Below are 5,431 nucleotides of genomic sequence, written 5' to 3' on the forward strand. Positions count from 1 at the left end.
AGGCATGCACCACCATGCCCAGCTAATTTTTTGTATTTTTAGTAGAGACGGGGTTTCACCACGTTGACCAGGATGGTCTCGATCTCTTGACCTCGTGATCCACCCGCCTCGGCCTCCCAAAGTGCTGGGATTACAGGCTTGAGCCACCGCGCCCGGCCTGATGGTAAAGTTTCTAATGTTAAGGTTCTTATTTCCGTTTAGTTTCTTTGTTTGACTTTTTTTTTTTTTTCCCCCGAGACGGAGTTTCACTCTTATTCCTCAGGCTGGGGTGCAATGGCGCTAACTCAGCTCACTGCAACCTCTGCCTCCCAGGTTCAAGTGATTCTCCTGCCTCAGCCTCCTGAGTAGCAGGGACTACAGGCATACATCACCAAGGCTGGTTAATTTTGCATTTTTTAGTAGAGATGGGGTTTCTCCATGTTGGTCAGGCTGGTCTCGAACTCCCAGCCACCCTCAGGTGATCTGCCCACCTCGGCCTCCCAAAGTGTTGGGATTACAAGCGTCAGCCCCACACCTGGCCTGTTTGACTTTTTGATCTACCATCCTGATCACTTCTGGGCACTAATGTTTCTTACATGTTCATATACTGTATTATGTTGGGTATAGGCAAGACCGTAAATCATCTACCTGTTCCCTTAAAGTTGGTCTTCTATCTCCTTGGTCTTTAGAGACAGGGCCAGTAGTAAAAACACCCCTTTTACTGTGTAACATGTGTCCACAGTTTTATCTTAGGTCTAGAAAGAAGTCAGAGATGGAAGGTGCCCATCCACCTTAGAAGAGGAAATAACATAGATTAATTGCTCATATGTGGGTTTTTTGTCTCTTTTTTTAAAAAAAAAAAATTGAAATGATGGAAACTGAAATAAAGACTATACTTTCAAGGATCATTACTATAGTTTGTTACTCTAGAAGTTTCTCTGAAGGTGTAGAGCACCAAAAGATACAACACTGAGCTGTTTCAAATTTCGCTACTTTGATTCAGCAGGCTGCCATAATTAAAATCAAGGGTATCAGAACATGTTTATTTAGCATCTATGTCTCTGAAAAAGGAATAGTCCTGCAGGTTGGTGAATAAGGTCTAAGAGTTGTGAAGCTACAGAAACAAGATGCCAGATGATCCCTGAGACCTGCTTGTGATAATTAAATGATGCCGTAAAAAACCTCTTGATTTGTGGGGGTTGAGGGAGAAACTGAAATATAGTGTGTAAAGCATGACAATGCATGGTACATCCTATATGGACTCTCCCTATTTTAAGAAAACGAGCATTACCGTTATCTTATGCCCCCACCCTCCACTGCTTTCTTCTGTCCCTTTCTCCTCTTCCTCATTCTGGGTTTACTATTGCTTTTCTTCATAATTTTACCAAATTTGCATTTCGAAACAATGTATTGCATGATTTTGAACTGTTGATATGTGGAATGATAATGGATGTATACTTCTGTTACTTTTATTGCTCAGCATTCTTCAAATTGATCTGTGTTGTTGCAAATAGGTATACTTTATCTGTACTATTTCATTAGGTAAATTACCTCTCTACTCTTTATTCTCATTGCAGTGATTTTCTGAATTGCTGTAGGGGTGTTTTTTTCTTTTTCTATTATAGAGGGTGGCTATCCTTGTTTCCTGATTTGTATGTACTATAAGAGGTTCTCTAGGCTATATACCTAGGGATGAAATTGTTTAATTAAGGGCACATGCACGTCATTTTGACTAGATAATGCTAAATTGTAAAGTGTTCCTTCTTTTTGTAGTCCCATTGGCAAGAATAAAGATTCCCTTGGCAGCTGGGCGCGGTGGCTCATGCCTGTAATCCTAGCACTTTGGGAGTCTGAGGTGGGTGGATCACGAGTTCAGGAGTTCGAGACCAGCCTGGCCAATATGGTGAAACCCCGTCCCTACTATAAATATAAAAAATTAGTTGGGCATGGTGGTGCGCGCCTGTTGTCCCAGTTACTTGGGATGCTGAGGCAGGAGAATCGCTTGAACCTGGGAGTGAGCTAAGATCACGCCACAGTACTCCAGTCTGGGAGACAGAGTGAGACTCAGTCTCAAAAGAAAAAAGAAAAGATTCCTGGCCCAATTCAGTGGCTCATGCCTGTAATCACAGTACTCTAGGAGGCCAAAGTTGGTGGATCAGCTGAGGTCAGGAGTTTGAGACCAGCATAGCCAACATGGTGAAAACCCGTCTCTACTGAAAAATACAAAAATTAGCCGGGCATGATGATGGGTTCCTGTAATCCCAACTACTTGGTAGGCTGAGGTTGGAGAATCGCTTGAACACAGGAGGTGGAGGTTGCAGTGAGCCGAGATCACGCCACTGCACTCCACCTTGGGCGACAGACCAGGACTCTGTCTTAAAAAAAAAAAAAAAGATTCCCTTTGCTTCATATATTCAATAACATTTGAGATTATCATACATCTGAATGATTATTGATCTGGCCTGGCATAGTAGCTCATGCCTATAATCCCAGCATTTTGGGAAGCTGAGACAGACAGATTGCTTGAGGTCAGGAGTTTGAGACCAGCCTGGTCCACATGGTTGAAACCCTGTCTCTACCAAAAAATATAAAAATTACCAAGGCGTGGCCTGGTGTAGTGGCTCACGCCTATAGTCCCAGGACTTTGGGAGGTCTAGGTGGGCAGATCACGAGGTCAAGAGATCGAGACCATCCTGGCCAACATGGTGAAACCCCATCTCTACTAAAAATACAGAAATTAGCTGGGCATGGTGGTGCACGCTTGTAGTCCCAGCTACTTGGGAGGCTGAGACAGGAGAATCATATAAACCCAGGAGGCGTAGGTTGCAGTGAGCCGAGTTCGGGCCACTGCACTTCAGCCTGGGGTCAGAGCAAGACTGTCTCAAAAAAGTAAAAAAATACCAAGGCGTAGTGGTGCACTCCTATAGTCCCAGCTACTCAGGAGGCTGATTGGAGAACTGCTTGAACCCGAGAGGCGGAGGCTGCGGTGAGCTGAGATTGCATCATTGCACTCCAACCTGGGTGACAGAGTGAGACCATCTCACGCTCAGGTGCACGTGTGTCCGTGTGTGTGTGTGTGTGTGTGTGTGTGTGTGTGTGTGTATCTTGATCTGGATATTATAAAATGTTGGGTCATTGTGGGCTTAATATGCGTTACCTTAGTTACCAATGAAATTGCATATTGTTTCATGTGTTTGGCCATTGAGGTTTCTTCTGTGAAATTTGTGTTCAGGTTTTAAGACTATTTTTTTCAGTTTGTTAATTTGTATACTTGTCCTTTTATTTTCTTTATGGTATCCTTTGGACAAACTGAGGTTCTTATTTTTTTATTTTTTTAGACAGAGTTTTGCTCTGTTGCCTAGGCTGGAGTGCAGTGGTGCAATCTTGGCTCACTGCCGCCTCCACCTCCTGGGTTCAAGCAATTCTTGTGCCTCAGCCTCCCAAAGTGCTGGCATTATGGGCATGAGCCACCGTGCCTAGCCTGAGGTTCTTAATTTTAATGCAGGTGAATTGATTAGTCTTTTATGGATTTTACTTTTGATGTCTTAGCTAGAAATCCTACTTTTTTTTTTTACCACCAAAAATCTGTTTTGTTTTGCCTTTCATATTTGTGTTGAATCCACTGAAATTGATTTTTGTGTATGATGTGAGGTAAAGGTTGAACCTCATTCCCTGTGCATTTCTCCCCGGTGTATAACTGTTGACTAGACCACGTATTGACAAGTCCTGCCTTTCACCATTGGTATACAGTGCCTGTTATGTCATAAAATCATATTTCCAACACATCAACCAGTAGGTGTTGATCTATTTTGGGCATTATTTTTCAGTGGTTGGTTTGTTTATCCTTGAACTAGTGTAATACTATCTTAATTTTAATTTGTTATTTTTGTGATTAAATGTATCAAATGCAAAGCTGCAAGTCAGAAGTAAAGCCAAAGTCTGTCCACCATTTATCCTATTTTTGTGTTTTATATCTATAGTTTCCAGAAAAAATTTAGATGTGCTTTTAGATCTCCTTATTATAACCAGAAGTGATCCCCTTTAGTAGCAGATACACCATGCAGTCTAAAAATTTTTCCTATTTTCACCGTCTTTTTTTATTTGCTCAGTAAGGAAGGAAATGCCTCAGTAAGTACCTAAACCAGTCATTAGTTTGGGAGCTGCACTTTGGGAGGCTGAGGTGGGTGGATGGAAGTTTGAGACCAATGTGGTGAAACCCCTTTCTACTAAAAATACCAAAAAAATTAGCCGGCATGGTGGCACATGCCTGTAATCCCAGCCACTTGGGACACTGAGGCAGGAGAATCACTTGAACCTGGCAGGTGGAGGTTGCAGCAAGCGGAGATTGCACCACTGCATTCCAGCCTGGGCGACTCTCTCTCCAAAAAAAGAAAAAAAGAGCTTCAGTGAGATTGGAAGCAGAGCACGACTCTATTTGGATGGTTAGGATAGAGGTTTAGAAGTAGGTTGCTGGTGACATTGCAAGTCTCCAGAGTAGAGATACAGATCCTTTTGGCGTAGAGAGCGGTACTTACCAGGGCCAAGGACAGCAGCTTGGAGACTGCACATCGAGGGGACAGGAGGAAGAAGTGGAGAGTGGCTTGGTAACACGCTGGAGAGTTAGGAGAGTGAGTTGTCACAGAGAGCTCAGAAAGGAGGTTGGTGTTAGTGCTTACCAGTCTCATGGTAGAAGAGGAGCAGCACTGTCCCAGTTTGGGGGGAAAAGTCAGCCGATTGGTGACAGGGCAGGAGTACACTGGGTGGCTGTGCAGGGTGATTTAGAACTTTTGGAAGCATTTGTATGAAGGGTAATGGGGAGAACTTCCTTGATACTAGCTATTTTCCTCGTGGTGAAGATCATTGAAATACTTGCCTGTGAGTGAAGAATTACTTTTATTTTTGTCATTAACATCAAAAAGTGACTTCTATTTGAGAGCACACTGGTCTGTTTTGTATTTTTTCAGATCTTTTTAAAAGATTAGATTTGGTAGCCATATGGAAAATTAAGGACTTGATTCTAGTTTTAGAAAATTAATAAATGAAACCAGACATTCAAGTTTTTTTTTTTTTTTTTTTTTTTTTTGTATTTTTAGTAGAGGCAGGGTTTCACCATGTTAGTCAGGCTGGTCTCGAGCTCCTGACTGCGTGATCTGCATGCCTCGGCCTCCCAAAGTGCTGGGATTACAGGCGCGAACCATTGCGCCTGGCAAGATATTCAAGTTCTTTGGAGGTAAACAAGCTCCAGATTTTTAGGATAAAAAAGCAGGAATAATTATGAGAAAATTTGAGGCAAATGACAGATGGAATTGATATAATTTCAATGAATATTGAAACCTCAATTCTACAAAGTGGAAATGCTTACAAAAAAATGTAAATGACTGTTTCAAGACAGCACTATTTATTTGGAGTATTATGCAGGTAATTAGTTTTCACTTTTTTTTTTTTTTTTTTT

The 5,431-nt window shown here is 42.1% G+C and overlaps 1 protein-coding gene and 1 pseudogene across 1 annotated transcript in view; both read left to right on the plus strand.

The window, feature by feature from the left end:
• UBE2G1 (ubiquitin conjugating enzyme E2 G1) overlaps positions 1-5,431 on the plus strand; it is a 100,951-nt gene that overhangs the window by 89,960 nt on the left and 5,560 nt on the right. The window lies entirely within an intron of this gene.
• Positions 866-952, plus strand: LOC119468644 (annotated as a pseudogene).

This window comes from Cebus imitator, unplaced genomic scaffold (genome assembly GCF_001604975.1).
Source record: "Cebus imitator isolate Cc_AM_T3 unplaced genomic scaffold, Cebus_imitator-1.0 Scaffold464, whole genome shotgun sequence".
In the NCBI taxonomy this organism is placed as follows: Eukaryota; Metazoa; Chordata; class Mammalia; order Primates; family Cebidae; genus Cebus; species Cebus imitator.